The following is a 16,565-nucleotide window of genomic DNA, read 5'->3' on the forward strand; positions in this document are numbered from 1 at the left end:
TTGATTTCTGACCTAGACAATTCTTTGACTTTTCACAATTTCATAAGGCTCAGCCATAAAGCAAAGCCTGCCAAAAATAGATTCAACTCATGTGTGTTCCTCTCCACGGAAGTCTTTAGTAAAAGGCGAAAGACTTGTGCGTTATGAAGAGAAACCAGAGTCAGCATGGCCCTCTGTTCGAGAGCAGCGGAGGAGCCTCTCGGTCACAGTCACCACCTACGCGGTGGGCCTCTCTTTGCTTTCCGCATGTCAGATTCTAGTATACAACATTCCCACCACGCCCCCATCTGCCAACCAAAATTATACAAGTCTTTATTTGCTCCTGCCCTGACTAGTGATTGGCTTTTAAGCCTTTTTAAGCGATACATCCCTGAACCACTTACATTGGGTCCAAAAAGCTGACTCTGCTTTCTCACCAAGTCTCCCAGAGGATCTTGAGTGAAAACCAGTTTCAGTTTTTGACAAACGCTTCTAATTCAATTTGGAATCCAGTTGAAGCTCATTGTGACCCCGTGCAGAGTCATGCATGATCACTTCACAAGGCAGTGAGTCATCAGAGCGGTTTCGCACACTTGTCAAACTCTGCCAGGCCATTTCCTCAGTTTCATTGACCCAGTGTAGAATTCACCTTTAAAACTCCACAATTGTTTGAGTGTTTGCTTTTCTACAAGGTAAGAACAGAGTGCACCGTTCCCAGCGGCACTGCAATGCTAGGTCGATGCGTGGAGAGAAGGGAGCAAGCTCCAAATTTCTGCTCCTCTTGCCAAAAATCTGCTTAATATGTAGTCCTCATATAGAGGACATATCAGATATTAAACTGATAAGAACAGATACTACACTTGATCTTAGCCAAAAGGCCGAGAAGCGATAATCCACAAGTGTTGGATGTCCACGCCAAGCTCTTGGCGCAAATCTCCCTTGCTGTGGTACCCCGTTTGTAGGTGTGCATAACAATGGCTGCTGCTCATCACCTCCGCCTAAGCTCTCCTTTGTGGACACTTGATTTCTGACCTAGACAATTCTTTGACTTTTCACAATTTCATAAGGCTCAGCCATAAAGCAAAGCCTGCCAAAAATAGATTCAACTCATGTGTGTTCCTCTCCACGGAAGTCTTTAGTAAAAGGCGAAAGACTTGTGCGTTATGAAGAGAAACCAGAGTCAGCATGGCCCTCTGTTCGAGAGCAGCGGAGGAGCCTCTCGGTCACAGTCACCACCTACGCGGTGGGCCTCTCTTTGCTTTCCGCATGTCAGATTCTAGTATACAACATTCCCACCACGCCCCCATCTGCCAACCAAAATTATACAAGTCTTTATTTGCTCCTGCCCTGACTAGTGATTGGCTTTTAAGCCTTTTTAAGCGATACATCCCTGAACCACTTACATTGGGTCCAAAAAGCTAACTCTGCTTTCTCACCAAGTCTCCCAGAGGATCTTGAGTGAAAACCAGTTTCAGTTTTTGACAAACGCTTCTGATTCAATTTGGAATCCAGTTGAAGCTCATTGTGACCCCGTGCAGAGTCATGCATGATCACTTCACAAGGCAGTGAGTCATCAGAGCGGTTTTGCACACTTGTCAAACTCTGCCAGGCCATTCCCTCAGTTTCATTGACCCAGTGTAGAATTCACCTTTAAAACTCCACAATTGTTTGAGTGTTTGCTTTTCTACAAGGTAAGAACAGAGTGCACCGTTCCCAGCGGCACTGCAATGCTAGGTCGATGCGTGGAGAGAAGGGAGCAAGCTCCAAATTTCTGCTCCTCTTGCCAAAAATCTGCTTAATATGTAGTCCTCATATAGAGGACATATCAGATATTAAACTGATAAGAACAGATACTACACTTGATCTTAGCCAAAAGGCCGAGAAGCGATAATCCACAAGTGTTGGATGTCCACGCCAAGCTCTTGGCGCAAATCTCCCTTGCTGTGGTACCCCGTTTGTAGGTGTGCATAACAATGGCTGCTGCTCATCACCTCCGCCTAAGCTCTCCTTTGTGGACACTTGATTTCTGACCTAGACAATTCTTTGACTTTTCACAATTTCATAAGGCTCAGCCATAAAGCAAAGCCTGCCAAAAATAGATTCAACTCATGTGTGTTCCTCTCCACGGAAGTCTTTAGTAAAAGGCGAAAGACTTGTGCGTTATGAAGAGAAACCAGAGTCAGCATGGCCCTCTGTTCGAGAGCAGCGGAGGAGCCTCTCGGTCACAGTCACCACCTACGCGGTGGGCCTCTCTTTGCTTTCCGCATGTCAGATTCTAGTATACCACATTCCCACCACGCCCCCATCTGCCAACCAAAATTATACAAGTCTTTATTTGCTCCTGCCCTGACTAGTGATTGGCTTTTAAGCCTTTTTAAGCGATACATCCCTGAACCACTTACATTGGGTCCAAAAAGCTGACTCTGCTTTCTCACCAAGTCTCCCAGAGGATCTTGAGTGAAAACCAGTTTCAGTTTTTGACAAACGCTTCTGATTCAATTTGGAATCCAGTTGAAGCTCATTGTGACCCCGTGCAGAGTCATGCATGATCACTTCACAAGGCAGTGAGTCATCAGAGCGGTTTTGCACACTTGTCAAACTCTGCCAGGCCATTCCCTCAGTTTCATTGACCCAGTGTAGAATTCACCTTTAAAACTCCACAATTGTTTGAGTGTTTGCTTTTCTACAAGGTAAGAACAGAGTGCACCGTTCCCAGCGGCACTGCAATGCTAGGTCGATGCGTGGAGAGAAGGGAGCAAGCTCCAAATTTCTGCTCCTCTTGCCAAAAATCTGCTTAATATGTAGTCCTCATATAGAGGACATATCAGATATTAAACTGATAAGAACAGATACTACACTTGATCTTAGCCAAAAGGCCGAGAAGCGATAATCCACAAGTGTTGGATGTCCACGCCAAGCTCTTGGCGCAAATCTCCCTTGCTGTGGTACCCCGTTTGTAGGTGTGCATAACAATGGCTGCTGCTCATCACCTCCGCCTAAGCTCTCCTTTGTGGACACTTGATTTCTGACCTAGACAATTCTTTGACTTTTCACAATTTCATAAGGCTCAGCCATAAAGCAAAGCCTGCCAAAAATAGATTCAACTCATGTGTGTTCCTCTCCACGGAAGTCTTTAGTAAAAGGCGAAAGACTTGTGCGTTATGAAGAGAAACCAGAGTCAGCATGGCCCTCTGTTCGAGAGCAGCGGAGGAGCCTCTCGGTCACAGTCACCACCTACGCGGTGGGCCTCTCTTTGCTTTCCGCATGTCAGATTCTAGTATACCACATTCCCACCACGCCCCCATCTGCCAACCAAAATTATACAAGTCTTTATTTGCTCCTGCCCTGACTAGTGATTGGCTTTTAAGCCTTTTTAAGCGATACATCCCTGAACCACTTACATTGGGTCCAAAAAGCTGACTCTGCTTTCTCACCAAGTCTCCCAGAGGATCTTGAGTGAAAACCAGTTTCAGTTTTTGACAAACGCTTCTGATTCAATTTGGAATCCAGTTGAAGCTCATTGTGACCCCGTGCAGAGTCATGCATGATCACTTCAAAAGGCAGTGAGTCATCAGAGCGGTTTTGCACACTTGTCAAACTCTGCCAGGCCATTCCCTCAGTTTCATTGACCCAGTGTAGAATTCACCTTTAAAACTCCACAATTGTTTGAGTGTTTGCTTTTCTACAAGGTAAGAACAGAGTGCACCGTTCCCAGCGGCACTGCAATGCTAGGTCGATGCGTGGAGAGAAGGGAGCAAGCTCCAAATTTCTGCTCCTCTTGCCAAAAATCTGCTTAATATGTAGTCCTCATATAGAGGACATATCAGATATTAAACTGATAAGAACAGATACTACACTTGATCTTAGTCAAAAGGCCGAGAAGCGATAATCCACAAGGATGTCCACGCCAAGCTCTTGGCGCAAATCTCCCTTGCTGTGGTACCCCGTTTGTAGGTGTGCATAACAATGGCTGCTGCTCATCACCTCCGCCTAAGCTCTCCTTTGTGGACACTTGATTTCTGACCTAGACAATTCTTTGACTTTTCACAATTTCATAAGGCTCAGCCATAAAGCAAAGCCTGCCAAAAAAAAGATTCAACTCATGTGTGTTCCTCTCCACGGAAGTCTTTAGTAAAAGGCGAAAGACTTGTGCGTTATGAAGAGAAACCAGAGTCAGCATGGCCCTCTGTTCGAGAGCAGCGGAGGAGCCTCTCGGTCACAGTCACCACCTACGCGGTGGGCCTCTCTTTGCTTTCCGCATGTCAGATTCTAGTATACAACATTCCCACCACGCCCCCATCTGCCAACCAAAATTATACAAGTCTTTATTTGCTCCTGCCCTGACTAGTGATTGGCTTTTAAGCCTTTTTAAGCGATACATCCCTGAACCACTTACATTGGGTCCAAAAAGCTGACTCTGCTTTCTCACCAAGTCTCCCAGAGGATCTTGAGTGAAAACCAGTTTCAGTTTTTGACAAACGCTTCTGATTCAATTTGGAATCCAGTTGAAGCTCATTGTGACCCCGTGCAGAGTCATGCATGATCACTTCACAAGGCAGTGAGTCATCAGAGCGGTTTTGCACACTTGTCAAACTCTGCCAGGCCATTCCCTCAGTTTCATTGACCCAGTGTAGAATTCACCTTTAAAACTCCACAATTGTTTGAGTGTTTGCTTTTCTACAAGGTAAGAACAGAGTGCACCGTTCCCAGCGGCACTGCAATGCTAGGTCGATGCGTGGAGAGAAGGGAGCAAGCTCCAAATTTCTGCTCCTCTTGCCCAAAATCTGCTTAATATGTAGTCCTCATATAGAGGACATATCAGATATTAAACTGATAAGAACAGATACTACACTTGATCTTAGCCAAAAGGCCGAGAAGCGATAATCCACAAGTGTTGGATGTCCACGCCAAGCTCTTGGCGCAAATCTCCCTTGCTGTGGTACCCCGTTTGTAGGTGTGCATAACAATGGCTGCTGCTCATCACCTCCGCCTAAGCTCTCCTTTGTGGACACTTGATTTCTGACCTAGACAATTCTTTGACTTTTCACAATTTCATAAGGCTCAGCCATAAAGCAAAGCCTGCCAAAAATAGATTCAACTCATGTTTGTTCCTCTCCACGGAAGTCTTTAGTAAAAGGCGAAAGACTTGTGCGTTATGAAGAGAAACCAGAGTCAGCATGGCCCTCTGTTCGAGAGCAGCGGAGGAGCCTCTCGGTCACAGTCACCACCTACGCGGTGGGCCTCTCTTTGCTTTCCGCATGTCAGATTCTAGTATACAACATTCCCACCACGCCCCCATCTGCCAACCAAAATTATACAAGTCTTTATTTGCTCCTGCCCTGACTAGTGATTGGCTTTTAAGCCTTTTTAAGCGATACATCCCTGAACCACTTACATTGGGTCCAAAAAGCTGACTCTGCTTTCTCACCAAGTCTCCCAGAGGATCTTGAGTGAAAACCAGTTTCAGTTTTTGACAAACGCTTCTGATTCAATTTGGAATCCAGTTGAAGCTCATTGTGACCCCGTGCAGAGTCATGCATGATCACTTCACAAGGCAGTGAGTCATCAGAGCGGTTTTGCACACTTGTCAAACACTGCCAGGCCATTCCCTCAGTTTCATTGACCCAGTGTAGAATTCACCTTTAAAACTCCACAATTGTTTGAGTGTTTGCTTTTCTACAAGGTAAGAACAGAGTGCACCGTTCCCAGCGGCACTGCAATGCTAGGTCGATGCGTGGAGAGAAGGGAGCAAGCTCCAAATTTCTGCTCCTCTTGCCAAAAATCTGCTTAATATGTAGTCCTCATATAGAGGACATATCAGATATTAAACTGATAAGAACAGATACTACACTTGATCTTAGCCAAAAGGCCGAGAAGCGATAATCCACAAGTGTTGGATGTCCACGCCAAGCTCTTGGCGCAAATCTCCCTTGCTGTGGTACCCCGTTTGTAGGTGTGCATAACAATGGCTGCTGCTCATCACCTCCGCCTAAGCTCTCCTTTGTGGACACTTGATTTCTGACCTAGACAATTCTTTGACTTTTCACAATTTCATAAGGCTCAGCCATAAAGCAAAGCCTGCCAAAAATAGATTCAACTCATGTGTGTTCCTCTCCACGGAAGTCTTTAGTAAAAGGCGAAAGACTTGTGCGTTATGAAGAGAAACCAGAGTCAGCATGGCCCTCTGTTCGAGAGCAGCGGAGGAGCCTCTCGGTCACAGTCACCACCTACGCGGTGGGCCTCTCTTTGCTTTCCGCATGTCAGATTCTAGTATACAACATTCCCACCACGCCCCCATCTGCCAACCAAAATTATACAAGTCTTTATTTGCTCCTGCCCTGACTAGTGATTGGCTTTTAAGCCTTTTTAAGCGATACATCCCTGAACCACTTACATTGGGTCCAAAAAGCTGACTCTGCTTTCTCACCAAGTCTCCCAGAGGATCTTGAGTGAAAACCAGTTTCAGTTTTTGACAAACGCTTCTGATTCAATTTGGAATCCAGTTGAAGCTCATTGTGACCCCGTGCAGAGTCATGCATGATCACTTCAAAAGGCAGTGAGTCATCAGAGCGGTTTTGCACACTTGTCAAACTCTGCCAGGCCATTCCCTCAGTTTCATTGACCCAGTGTAGAATTCACCTTTAAAACTCCACAATTGTTTGAGTGTTTGCTTTTCTACAAGGTAAGAACAGAGTGCACCGTTCCCAGCGGCACTGCAATGCTAGGTCGATGCGTGGAGAGAAGGGAGCAAGCTCCAAATTTCTGCTCCTCTTGCCAAAAATCTGCTTAATATGTAGTCCTCATATAGAGGACATATCAGATATTAAACTGATAAGAACAGATACTACACTTGATCTTAGTCAAAAGGCCGAGAAGCGATAATCCACAAGGATGTCCACGCCAAGCTCTTGGCGCAAATCTCCCTTGCTGTGGTACCCCGTTTGTAGGTGTGCATAACAATGGCTGCTGCTCATCACCTCCGCCTAAGCTCTCCTTTGTGGACACTTGATTTCTGACCTAGACAATTCTTTGACTTTTCACAATTTCATAAGGCTCAGCCATAAAGCAAAGCCTGCCAAAAAAAAGATTCAACTCATGTGTGTTCCTCTCCACGGAAGTCTTTAGTAAAAGGCGAAAGACTTGTGCGTTATGAAGAGAAACCAGAGTCAGCATGGCCCTCTGTTCGAGAGCAGCGGAGGAGCCTCTCGGTCACAGTCACCACCTACGCGGTGGGCCTCTCTTTGCTTTCCGCATGTCAGATTCTAGTATACAACATTCCCACCACGCCCCCATCTGCCAACCAAAATTATACAAGTCTTTATTTGCTCCTGCCCTGACTAGTGATTGGCTTTTAAGCCTTTTTAAGCGATACATCCCTGAACCACTTACATTGGGTCCAAAAAGCTGACTCTGCTTTCTCACCAAGTCTCCCAGAGGATCTTGAGTGAAAACCAGTTTCAGTTTTTGACAAACGCTTCTGATTCAATTTGGAATCCAGTTGAAGCTCATTGTGACCCCGTGCAGAGTCATGCATGATCACTTCACAAGGCAGTGAGTCATCAGAGCGGTTTTGCACACTTGTCAAACTCTGCCAGGCCATTCCCTCAGTTTCATTGACCCAGTGTAGAATTCACCTTTAAAACTCCACAATTGTTTGAGTGTTTGCTTTTCTACAAGGTAAGAACAGAGTGCACCGTTCCCAGCGGCACTGCAATGCTAGGTCGATGCGTGGAGAGAAGGGAGCAAGCTCCAAATTTCTGCTCCTCTTGCCCAAAATCTGCTTAATATGTAGTCCTCATATAGAGGACATATCAGATATTAAACTGATAAGAACAGATACTACACTTGATCTTAGCCAAAAGGCCGAGAAGCGATAATCCACAAGTGTTGGATGTCCACGCCAAGCTCTTGGCGCAAATCTCCCTTGCTGTGGTACCCCGTTTGTAGGTGTGCATAACAATGGCTGCTGCTCATCACCTCCGCCTAAGCTCTCCTTTGTGGACACTTGATTTCTGACCTAGACAATTCTTTGACTTTTCACAATTTCATAAGGCTCAGCCATAAAGCAAAGCCTGCCAAAAATAGATTCAACTCATGTTTGTTCCTCTCCACGGAAGTCTTTAGTAAAAGGCGAAAGACTTGTGCGTTATGAAGAGAAACCAGAGTCAGCATGGCCCTCTGTTCGAGAGCAGCGGAGGAGCCTCTCGGTCACAGTCACCACCTACGCGGTGGGCCTCTCTTTGCTTTCCGCATGTCAGATTCTAGTATACAACATTCCCACCACGCCCCCATCTGCCAACCAAAATTATACAAGTCTTTATTTGCTCCTGCCCTGACTAGTGATTGGCTTTTAAGCCTTTTTAAGCGATACATCCCTGAACCACTTACATTGGGTCCAAAAAGCTGACTCTGCTTTCTCACCAAGTCTCCCAGAGGATCTTGAGTGAAAACCAGTTTCAGTTTTTGACAAACGCTTCTGATTCAATTTGGAATCCAGTTGAAGCTCATTGTGACCCCGTGCAGAGTCATGCATGATCACTTCACAAGGCAGTGAGTCATCAGAGCGGTTTCGCACACTTGTCAAACTCTGCCAGGCCATTTCCTCAGTTTCATTGACCCAGTGTAGAATTCACCTTTAAAACTCCACAATTGTTTGAGTGTTTGCTTTTCTACAAGGTAAGAACAGAGTGCACCGTTCCCAGCGGCACTGCAATGCTAGGTCGATGCGTGGAGAGAAGGGAGCAAGCTCCAAATTTCTGCTCCTCTTGCCAAAAATCTGCTTAATATGTAGTCCTCATATAGAGGACATATCAGATATTAAACTGATAAGAACAGATACTACACTTGATCTTAGCCAAAAGGCCGAGAAGCGATAATCGACAAGGATGTCCACGCCAAGCTCTTGGCGCAAATCTCCCTTGCTGTGGTACCCCGTTTGTAGGTGTGCATAACAATGGCTGCTGCTCATCACCTCCGCCTAAGCTCTCCTTTGTGGACACTTGATTTCTGACCTAGACAATTCTTTGACTTTTCACAATTTCATAAGGCTCAGCCATAAAGCAAAGCCTGCCAAAAATAGATTCAACTCATGTGTGTTCCTCTCCACGGAAGTCTTTAGTAAAAGGCGAAAGACTTGTGCGTTATGAAGAGAAACCAGAGTCAGCATGGCCCTCTGTTCGAGAGCAGCGGAGGAGCCTCTCGGTCACAGTCACCACCTACGCGGTGGGCCTCTCTTTGCTTTCCGCATGTCAGATTCTAGTATACAACATTCCCACCACGCCCCCATCTGCCAACCAAAATTATACAAGTCTTTATTTGCTCCTGCCCTGACTAGTGATTGGCTTTTAAGCCTTTTTAAGCGATACATCCCTGAACCACTTACATTGGGTCCAAAAAGCTGACTCTGCTTTCTCACCAAGTCTCCCAGAGGATCTTGAGTGAAAACCAGTTTCAGTTTTTGACAAACGCTTCTGATTCAATTTGGAATCCAGTTGAAGCTCATTGTGACCCCGTGCAGAGTCATGCATGATCACTTCACAAGGCAGTGAGTCATCAGAGCGGTTTTGCACACTTGTCAAACTCTGCCAGGCCATTCCCTCAGTTTCATTGACCCAGTGTAGAATTCACCTTTAAAACTCCACAATTGTTTGAGTGTTTGCTTTTCTACAAGGTAAGAACAGAGTGCACCGTTCCCAGCGGCACTGCAATGCTAGGTCGATGCGTGGAGAGAAGGGAGCAAGCTCCAAATTTCTGCTCCTCTTGCCAAAAATCTGCTTAATATGTAGTCCTCATATAGAGGACATATCAGATATTAAACTGATAAGAACAGATACTACACTTGATCTTAGCCAAAAGGCCGAGAAGCGATAATCCACAAGGATGTCCACGCCAAGCTCTTGGCGCAAATTTCCCTTGCTGTGGTACCCCGTTTGTAGGTGTGCATAACAATGGCTGCTGCTCATCACCTCCGCCTAAGCTCTCCTTTGTGGACACTTGATTTCTGACCTAGACAATTCTTTGACTTTTCACAATTTCATAAGGCTCAGCCATAAAGCAAAGCCTGCCAAAAATAGATTCAACTCATGTGTGTTCCTCTCCACGGAAGTATTTAGTAAAAGGCGAAAGAATTGTGCGTTATGAAGAGAAACCAGAGTCAGCATGGCCCTCTGTTCGAGAGCAGCGGAGGAGCCTCTCGGTCACAGTCACCACCTACGCGGTGGGCCTCTCTTTGCTTTCCGCATGTCAGATTCTAGTATACAACATTCCCACCACGCCCCCATCTGCCAACCAAAATTATACAAGTCTTTATTTGCTCCTGCCCTGACTAGTGATTGGCTTTTAAGCCTTTTTAAGCGATACATCCCTGAACCACTTACATTGGGTCCAAAAAGCTGACTCTGCTTTCTCACCAAGTCTCCCAGAGGATCTTGAGTGAAAACCAGTTTCAGTTTTTGACAAACGCTTCTGATTCAATTTGGAATCCAGTTGAAGCTCATTGTGACCCCGTGCAGAGTCATGCATGATCACTTCACAAGGCAGTGAGTCATCAGAGCGGTTTTGCACACTTGTCAAACTCTGCCAGGCCATTCCCTCAGTTTCATTGACCCAGTGTAGAATTCACCTTTAAAACTCCACAATTGTTTGAGTGTTTGCTTTTCTACAAGGTAAGAACAGAGTGCACCGTTCCCAGCGGCACTGCAATGCTAGGTCGATGCGTGGAGAGAAGGGAGCAAGCTCCAAATTTCTGCTCCTCTTGCCAAAAATCTGCTTAATATGTAGTCCTCATATAGAGGACATATCAGATATTAAACTGATAAGAACAGATACTACACTTGATCTTAGCCAAAAGGCTGAGAAGCGATAATCCACAAGTGTTGGATGTCCACGCCAAGCTCTTTGCGCAAATCTCCCTTGCTGTGGTACCCCGTTTGTAGGTGTGCATAACAATGGCTGCTGCTCATCACCTCCGCCTAAGCTCTCCTTTGTGGACACTTGATTTCTGACCTAGACAATTCTTTGACTTTTCACAATTTCATAAGGCTCAGCCATAAAGCAAAGCCTGCCAAAAATAGATTCAACTCATGTGTGTTCCTCTCCACGGAAGTCTTTAGTAAAAGGCGAAAGACTTGTGCGTTATGAAGAGAAACCAGAGTCAGCATGGCCCTCTGTTCGAGAGCAGCGGAGGAGCCTCTCGGTCACAGTCACCACCTACGCGGTGGGCCTCTCTTTGCTTTCCGCATGTCAGATTCTAGTATACAACATTCCCACCACGCCCCCATCTGCCAACCAAAATTATACAAGTCTTTATTTGCTCCTGCCCTGACTAGTGATTGGCTTTTAAGCCTTTTTAAGCGATACATCCCTGAACCACTTACATTGGGTCCAAAAAGCTGACTCTGCTTTCTCACCAAGTCTCCCAGAGGATCTTGAGTGAAAACCAGTTTCAGTTTTTGACAAACGCTTCTGATTCAATTTGGAATCCAGTTGAAGCTCATTGTGACCCCGTGCAGAGTCATGCATGATCACTTCACAAGGCAGTGAGTCATCAGAGCGGTTTCGCACACTTGTCAAACTCTGCCAGGCCATTTCCTCAGTTTCATTGACCCAGTGTAGAATTCACCTTTAAAACTCCACAATTGTTTGAGTGTTTGCTTTTCTACAAGGTAAGAACAGAGTGCACCGTTCCCAGCGGCACTGCAATGCTAGGTCGATGCGTGGAGAGAAGGGAGCAAGCTCCAAATTTCTGCTCCTCTTGCCAAAAATCTGCTTAATATGTAGTCCTCATATAGAGGACATATCAGATATTAAACTGATAAGAACAGATACTACACTTGATCTTAGCCAAAAGGCCGAGAAGCGATAATCCACAAGTGTTGGATGTCCACGCCAAGCTCTTGGCGCAAATCTCCCTTGCTGTGGTACCCCGTTTGTAGGTGTGCATAACAATGGCTGCTGCTCATCACCTCCGCCTAAGCTCTCCTTTGTGGACACTTGATTTCTGACCTAGACAATTCTTTGACTTTTCACAATTTCATAAGGCTCAGCCATAAAGCAAAGCCTGCCAAAAATAGATTCAACTCATGTGTGTTCCTCTCCACGGAAGTCTTTAGTAAAAGGCGAAAGACTTGTGCGTTATGAAGAGAAACCAGAGTCAGCATGGCCCTCTGTTCGAGAGCAGCGGAGGAGCCTCTCGGTCACAGTCACCACCTAGGCGGTGGGCCTCTCTTTGCTTTCCGCATGTCAGATTCTAGTATACAACATTCCCACCACGCCCCCATCTGCCAACCAAAATTATACAAGTCTTTATTTGCTCCTGCCCTGACTAGTGATTGGCTTTTAAGCCTTTTTAAGCGATACATCCCTGATCCACTTACATTGGGTCCAAAAAGCTGACTCTGCTTTCTCACCAAGTCTCCCAGAGGATCTTGAGTGAAAACCAGTTTCAGTTTTTGACAAACGCTTCTGATTCAATTTGGAATCCAGTTGAAGCTCATTGTGACCCCGTGCAGAGTCATGCATGATCACTTCACAAGGCAGTGAGTCATCAGAGCGGTTTTGCACACTTGTCAAACTCTGCCAGGCAATTCCCTCAGTTTCATTGACCCAGTGTAGAATTCACCTTTAAAACTCCACAATTGTTTGAGTGTTTGCTTTTCTACAAGGTAAGAACAGAGTGCACCGTTCCCAGCGGCACTGCAATGCTAGGTCGATGCGTGGAGAGAAGGGAGCAAGCTCCAAATTTCTGCTCCTCTTGCCAAAAATCTGCTTAATATGTAGTCCTCATATAGAGGACATATCAGATATCAAACTGATAAGAACAGATACTACACTTGATCTTAGCCAAAAGGCCGAGAAGCGATAATCGACAAGGATGTCCACGCCAAGCTCTTGGCGCAAATCTCCCTTGCTGTGGTACCCCGTTTGTAGGTGTGCATAACAATGGCTGCTGCTCATCACCTCCGCCTAAGCTCTCCTTTGTGGACACTTGATTTCTGACCTAGACAATTCTTTGACTTTTCACAATTTCATAAGGCTCAGCCATAAAGCAAAGCCTGCCAAAAATAGATTCAACTCATGTGTGTTCCTCTCCACGGAAGTCTTTAGTAAAAGGCGAAAGACTTGTGCGTTATGAAGAGAAACCAGAGTCAGCATGGCCCTCTGTTCGAGAGCAGCGGAGGAGCCTCTCGGTCACAGTCACCACCTACGCGGTGGGCCTCTCTTTGCTTTCCGCATGTCAGATTCTAGTATACAACATTCCCACCACGCCCCCATCTGCCAACCAAAATTATACAAGTCTTTATTTGCTCCTGCCCTGACTAGTGATTGGCTTTTAAGCCTTTTTAAGCGATACATCCCTGAACCACTTACATTGGGTCCAAAAAGCTGACTCTGCTTTCTCACCAAGTCTCCCAGAGGATCTTGAGTGAAAACCAGTTTCAGTTTTTGACAAACGCTTCTGATTCAATTTGGAATCCAGTTGAAGCTCATTGTGACCCCGTGCAGAGTCATGCATGATCACTTCACAAGGCAGTGAGTCATCAGAGCGGTTTTGCACACTTGTCAAACTCTGCCAGGCAATTCCCTCAGTTTCATTGACCCAGTGTAGAATTCACCTTTAAAACTCCACAATTGTTTGAGTGTTTGCTTTTCTACAAGGTAAGAACAGAGTGCACCGTTCCCAGCGGCACTGCAATGCTAGGTCGATGCGTGGAGAGAAGGGAGCAAGCTCCAAATTTCTGCTCCTCTTGCCAAAAATCTGCTTAATATGTAGTCCTCATATAGAGGACATATCAGATATCAAACTGATAAGAACAGATACTACACTTGATCTTAGCCAAAAGGCCGAGAAGCGATAATCGACAAGGATGTCCACGCCAAGCTCTTGGCGCAAATCTCCCTTGCTGTGGTACCCCGTTTGTAGGTGTGCATAACAATGGCTGCTGCTCATCACCTCCGCCTAAGCTCTCCTTTGTGGACACTTGATTTCTGACCTAGACAATTCTTTGACTTTTCACAATTTCATAAGGCTCAGCCATAAAGCAAAGCCTGCCAAAAATAGATTCAACTCATGTGTGTTCCTCTCCACGGAAGTCTTTAGTAAAAGGCGAAAGACTTGTGCGTTATGAAGAGAAACCAGAGTCAGCATGGCCCTCTGTTCGAGAGCAGCGGAGGAGCCTCTCGGTCACAGTCACCACCTACGCGGTGGGCCTCTCTTTGCTTTCCGCATGTCAGATTCTAGTATACAACATTCCCACCACGCCCCCATCTGCCAACCAAAATTATACAAGTCTTTATTTGCTCCTGCCCTGACTAGTGATTGGCTTTTAAGCCTTTTTAAGCGATACATCCCTGAACCACTTACATTGGGTCCAAAAAGCTGACTCTGCTTTCTCACCAAGTCTCCCAGAGGATCTTGAGTGAAAACCAGTTTCAGTTTTTGACAAACGCTTCTGATTCAATTTGGAATCCAGTTGAAGCTCATTGTGACCCCGTGCAGAGTCATGCATGATCACTTCACAAGGCAGTGAGTCATCAGAGCGGTTTTGCACACTTGTCAAACTCTGCCAGGCCATTCCCTCAGTTTCATTGACCCAGTGTAGAATTCACCTTTAAAACTCCACAATTGTTTGAGTGTTTGCTTTTCTACAAGGTAAGAACAGAGTGCACCGTTCCCAGCGGCACTGCAATGCTAGGTCGATGCGTGGAGAGAAGGGAGCAAGCTCCAAATTTCTGCTCCTCTTGCCAAAAATCTGCTTAATATGTAGTCCTCATATAGAGGACATATCAGATATTAAACTGATAAGAACAGATACTACACTTGATCTTAGCCAAAAGGCCGAGAAGCGATAATCGACAAGGATGTCCACGCCAAGCTCTTGGCGCAAATCTCCCTTGCTGTGGTACCCCGTTTGTAGGTGTGCATAACAATGGCTGCTGCTCATCACCTCCGCCTAAGCTCTCCTTTGTGGACACTTGATTTCTGACCTAGACAATTCTTTGACTTTTCACAATTTCATAAGGCTCAGCCATAAAGCAAAGCCTGCCAAAAATAGATTCAACTCATGTGTGTTCCTCTCCACGGAAGTCTTTAGTAAAAGGCGAAAGACTTGTGCGTTATGAAGAGAAACCAGAGTCAGCATGGCCCTCTGTTCGAGAGCAGCGGAGGAGCCTCTCGGTCACAGTCACCACCTACGCGGTGGGCCTCTCTTTGCTTTCCGCATGTCAGATTCTAGTATACAACATTCCCACCACGCCCCCATCTGCCCACAAAAATTATACAAGTCTTTATTTGCTCCTGCCCTGACTAGTGATTGGCTTTTAAGCCTTTTTAAGCGATACATCCCTGAACCACTTACATTGGGTCCAAAAAGCTGACTCTGCTTTCTCACCAAGTCTCCCAGAAGATCTTGAGTGAAAACAAGTTTTAGTTTTTGACAAACGCTTCTAATTCAATTTGTAATCCAGTTGAAGCTCATTGTGACCCCGTGCAGAGTCATGCATGATCACGTCACAAGGCAGTGAGTCATCAGAGCGTTTATTTATTTATTTTTTTTTTTTTAGGGGCATTGTTTTGATGCAGTAAAGACTTTAAAAATGCAAATTATAATGGCTGTAGTAAAGGTGCTTTCGTTAAATGTAAGAAGAATGAGGGACACGTTTAAAAGAAGTTTTTTTTTTTTTTTAACAATGTTTTTTTATTAATTCCTAATAAGAACCTACAAAAAACATTGACACATACTACACAAGTTGCACAATGAAATACAGGCGAACTTCACTGCATACACATACATACAAAAACAAAATAATTGACCATGTAGCAGCCTGGCTCGCACACCCCAAGGTAGTTAGCGACCAGTCAGACCACCTCATTCAGCGCGAACATCACAAGCTCAGTCTGTACCGTTTTTTGGCAGACATAAAGCTAGCTGAAGTGAAGCTAGCGCTAGCTCGTTGAAGAATTAATTACTTTTTTTTCTGTTTTCTCTCTTTTCTGCTCTTTTCAGGCCAGAAATGTATTACTGCAAACACTGTCCACATGAGAGTAAAACTCTAATAGGTTTTACTAATCATATTAAACTTCACAATAATGCACGAAACTGCCCTTTTACCTGTGGTGTACCCGATTGTACCCGTGCATTCAGAAACTTTGCAGCATTTAAGTGTCATCTATACAGAGATCATAAGTTCTAAAGGACTGCTTGTGATGAGCAAATTGCTATAACCCTGATTTGTCAGATTGAATTTTGTCAGATTACATTTACAAATCGGAAGGATTTCCTTAATCATTTGAAAGGCCATATACAAGAGGGCAGAACAATAACTTGTCCTTTCAGGGCTTGTAAGAAAACCTTTGGTGTAAAATCCACATTTGCATCTCATATTTCGAGAATACACAAAAAAAGTTCGGCCGTACATATGCATGAGGGAGTGTTTCAACACCCATCCCAAGAAGCACAGTTTGAAAACCCGTCCCAACCTGCTCGTCATTCCTCCATCTCTATCACCGAGAATGATGAACAGCTGGAGACAGGTGAACTTTATGATAGTGTGGAGGACGACCTGTTTTTTAGGAACTTGTCTATGTT

General features: G+C 45.2%; 31 non-coding genes across 31 annotated transcripts; all 31 read right to left on the bottom strand.

Moving 5' to 3' along the window:
• Positions 1-50: 50 nt before the first annotated feature.
• LOC128452452 (U5 spliceosomal RNA) lies at positions 51-163 on the bottom strand. The gene has a single exon (XR_008340947.1). It is a non-coding gene; the product is annotated as a U5 spliceosomal RNA (small nuclear RNA).
• A 514-nt stretch (positions 164-677) lies between these two features.
• Positions 678-869, bottom strand: LOC128451714 (U2 spliceosomal RNA). Its single transcript, XR_008340248.1, has one exon. It is a non-coding gene; the product is annotated as a U2 spliceosomal RNA (small nuclear RNA).
• A 180-nt stretch (positions 870-1,049) lies between these two features.
• On the bottom strand, positions 1,050-1,162 carry LOC128452454 (U5 spliceosomal RNA). The gene has a single exon (XR_008340949.1). It is a non-coding gene; the product is annotated as a U5 spliceosomal RNA (small nuclear RNA).
• A 514-nt stretch (positions 1,163-1,676) lies between these two features.
• On the bottom strand, positions 1,677-1,868 carry LOC128451715 (U2 spliceosomal RNA). Its single transcript, XR_008340249.1, has one exon. It is a non-coding gene; the product is annotated as a U2 spliceosomal RNA (small nuclear RNA).
• A 180-nt stretch (positions 1,869-2,048) lies between these two features.
• On the bottom strand, positions 2,049-2,161 carry LOC128452455 (U5 spliceosomal RNA). Its single transcript, XR_008340950.1, has one exon. It is a non-coding gene; the product is annotated as a U5 spliceosomal RNA (small nuclear RNA).
• Positions 2,162-2,675: 514 nt separating this feature from the next.
• Positions 2,676-2,867, bottom strand: LOC128451716 (U2 spliceosomal RNA). Its single transcript, XR_008340250.1, has one exon. It is a non-coding gene; the product is annotated as a U2 spliceosomal RNA (small nuclear RNA).
• A 180-nt stretch (positions 2,868-3,047) lies between these two features.
• Positions 3,048-3,160, bottom strand: LOC128452456 (U5 spliceosomal RNA). Its single transcript, XR_008340951.1, has one exon. It is a non-coding gene; the product is annotated as a U5 spliceosomal RNA (small nuclear RNA).
• Positions 3,161-3,674: 514 nt separating this feature from the next.
• LOC128451933 (U2 spliceosomal RNA) lies at positions 3,675-3,866 on the bottom strand. Its single transcript, XR_008340454.1, has one exon. It is a non-coding gene; the product is annotated as a U2 spliceosomal RNA (small nuclear RNA).
• Positions 3,867-4,041: 175 nt separating this feature from the next.
• LOC128452467 (U5 spliceosomal RNA) lies at positions 4,042-4,155 on the bottom strand. The gene has a single exon (XR_008340961.1). It is a non-coding gene; the product is annotated as a U5 spliceosomal RNA (small nuclear RNA).
• Positions 4,156-4,669: 514 nt separating this feature from the next.
• Positions 4,670-4,861, bottom strand: LOC128451866 (U2 spliceosomal RNA). Its single transcript, XR_008340392.1, has one exon. It is a non-coding gene; the product is annotated as a U2 spliceosomal RNA (small nuclear RNA).
• Positions 4,862-5,041: 180 nt separating this feature from the next.
• LOC128452321 (U5 spliceosomal RNA) lies at positions 5,042-5,154 on the bottom strand. The gene has a single exon (XR_008340819.1). It is a non-coding gene; the product is annotated as a U5 spliceosomal RNA (small nuclear RNA).
• Positions 5,155-5,668: 514 nt separating this feature from the next.
• LOC128451717 (U2 spliceosomal RNA) lies at positions 5,669-5,860 on the bottom strand. The gene has a single exon (XR_008340251.1). It is a non-coding gene; the product is annotated as a U2 spliceosomal RNA (small nuclear RNA).
• A 180-nt stretch (positions 5,861-6,040) lies between these two features.
• LOC128452457 (U5 spliceosomal RNA) lies at positions 6,041-6,153 on the bottom strand. Its single transcript, XR_008340952.1, has one exon. It is a non-coding gene; the product is annotated as a U5 spliceosomal RNA (small nuclear RNA).
• A 514-nt stretch (positions 6,154-6,667) lies between these two features.
• Positions 6,668-6,859, bottom strand: LOC128451934 (U2 spliceosomal RNA). The gene has a single exon (XR_008340455.1). It is a non-coding gene; the product is annotated as a U2 spliceosomal RNA (small nuclear RNA).
• Positions 6,860-7,034: 175 nt separating this feature from the next.
• LOC128452468 (U5 spliceosomal RNA) lies at positions 7,035-7,148 on the bottom strand. Its single transcript, XR_008340962.1, has one exon. It is a non-coding gene; the product is annotated as a U5 spliceosomal RNA (small nuclear RNA).
• Positions 7,149-7,662: 514 nt separating this feature from the next.
• LOC128451867 (U2 spliceosomal RNA) lies at positions 7,663-7,854 on the bottom strand. Its single transcript, XR_008340393.1, has one exon. It is a non-coding gene; the product is annotated as a U2 spliceosomal RNA (small nuclear RNA).
• Positions 7,855-8,034: 180 nt separating this feature from the next.
• Positions 8,035-8,147, bottom strand: LOC128452322 (U5 spliceosomal RNA). Its single transcript, XR_008340820.1, has one exon. It is a non-coding gene; the product is annotated as a U5 spliceosomal RNA (small nuclear RNA).
• Positions 8,148-8,661: 514 nt separating this feature from the next.
• On the bottom strand, positions 8,662-8,853 carry LOC128451718 (U2 spliceosomal RNA). The gene has a single exon (XR_008340252.1). It is a non-coding gene; the product is annotated as a U2 spliceosomal RNA (small nuclear RNA).
• A 175-nt stretch (positions 8,854-9,028) lies between these two features.
• Positions 9,029-9,141, bottom strand: LOC128452458 (U5 spliceosomal RNA). The gene has a single exon (XR_008340953.1). It is a non-coding gene; the product is annotated as a U5 spliceosomal RNA (small nuclear RNA).
• Positions 9,142-9,655: 514 nt separating this feature from the next.
• Positions 9,656-9,847, bottom strand: LOC128451720 (U2 spliceosomal RNA). The gene has a single exon (XR_008340254.1). It is a non-coding gene; the product is annotated as a U2 spliceosomal RNA (small nuclear RNA).
• A 175-nt stretch (positions 9,848-10,022) lies between these two features.
• On the bottom strand, positions 10,023-10,135 carry LOC128452540 (U5 spliceosomal RNA). Its single transcript, XR_008341032.1, has one exon. It is a non-coding gene; the product is annotated as a U5 spliceosomal RNA (small nuclear RNA).
• Positions 10,136-10,649: 514 nt separating this feature from the next.
• On the bottom strand, positions 10,650-10,841 carry LOC128451812 (U2 spliceosomal RNA). The gene has a single exon (XR_008340341.1). It is a non-coding gene; the product is annotated as a U2 spliceosomal RNA (small nuclear RNA).
• A 180-nt stretch (positions 10,842-11,021) lies between these two features.
• LOC128452460 (U5 spliceosomal RNA) lies at positions 11,022-11,134 on the bottom strand. The gene has a single exon (XR_008340955.1). It is a non-coding gene; the product is annotated as a U5 spliceosomal RNA (small nuclear RNA).
• A 514-nt stretch (positions 11,135-11,648) lies between these two features.
• Positions 11,649-11,840, bottom strand: LOC128451721 (U2 spliceosomal RNA). Its single transcript, XR_008340255.1, has one exon. It is a non-coding gene; the product is annotated as a U2 spliceosomal RNA (small nuclear RNA).
• A 180-nt stretch (positions 11,841-12,020) lies between these two features.
• LOC128452461 (U5 spliceosomal RNA) lies at positions 12,021-12,133 on the bottom strand. The gene has a single exon (XR_008340956.1). It is a non-coding gene; the product is annotated as a U5 spliceosomal RNA (small nuclear RNA).
• A 514-nt stretch (positions 12,134-12,647) lies between these two features.
• Positions 12,648-12,839, bottom strand: LOC128451824 (U2 spliceosomal RNA). The gene has a single exon (XR_008340352.1). It is a non-coding gene; the product is annotated as a U2 spliceosomal RNA (small nuclear RNA).
• Positions 12,840-13,014: 175 nt separating this feature from the next.
• On the bottom strand, positions 13,015-13,127 carry LOC128452462 (U5 spliceosomal RNA). The gene has a single exon (XR_008340957.1). It is a non-coding gene; the product is annotated as a U5 spliceosomal RNA (small nuclear RNA).
• A 514-nt stretch (positions 13,128-13,641) lies between these two features.
• LOC128451826 (U2 spliceosomal RNA) lies at positions 13,642-13,833 on the bottom strand. Its single transcript, XR_008340354.1, has one exon. It is a non-coding gene; the product is annotated as a U2 spliceosomal RNA (small nuclear RNA).
• A 175-nt stretch (positions 13,834-14,008) lies between these two features.
• LOC128452463 (U5 spliceosomal RNA) lies at positions 14,009-14,121 on the bottom strand. The gene has a single exon (XR_008340958.1). It is a non-coding gene; the product is annotated as a U5 spliceosomal RNA (small nuclear RNA).
• A 514-nt stretch (positions 14,122-14,635) lies between these two features.
• Positions 14,636-14,827, bottom strand: LOC128451722 (U2 spliceosomal RNA). Its single transcript, XR_008340256.1, has one exon. It is a non-coding gene; the product is annotated as a U2 spliceosomal RNA (small nuclear RNA).
• A 175-nt stretch (positions 14,828-15,002) lies between these two features.
• Positions 15,003-15,115, bottom strand: LOC128452464 (U5 spliceosomal RNA). Its single transcript, XR_008340959.1, has one exon. It is a non-coding gene; the product is annotated as a U5 spliceosomal RNA (small nuclear RNA).
• Between the last annotated feature and the right edge of the window lie 1,450 nt (positions 15,116-16,565).

The sequence above is a fragment of the Pleuronectes platessa genome, chromosome 11, assembly GCF_947347685.1.
Source record: "Pleuronectes platessa chromosome 11, fPlePla1.1, whole genome shotgun sequence".
In the NCBI taxonomy this organism is placed as follows: domain Eukaryota; kingdom Metazoa; phylum Chordata; class Actinopteri; order Pleuronectiformes; family Pleuronectidae; genus Pleuronectes; species Pleuronectes platessa.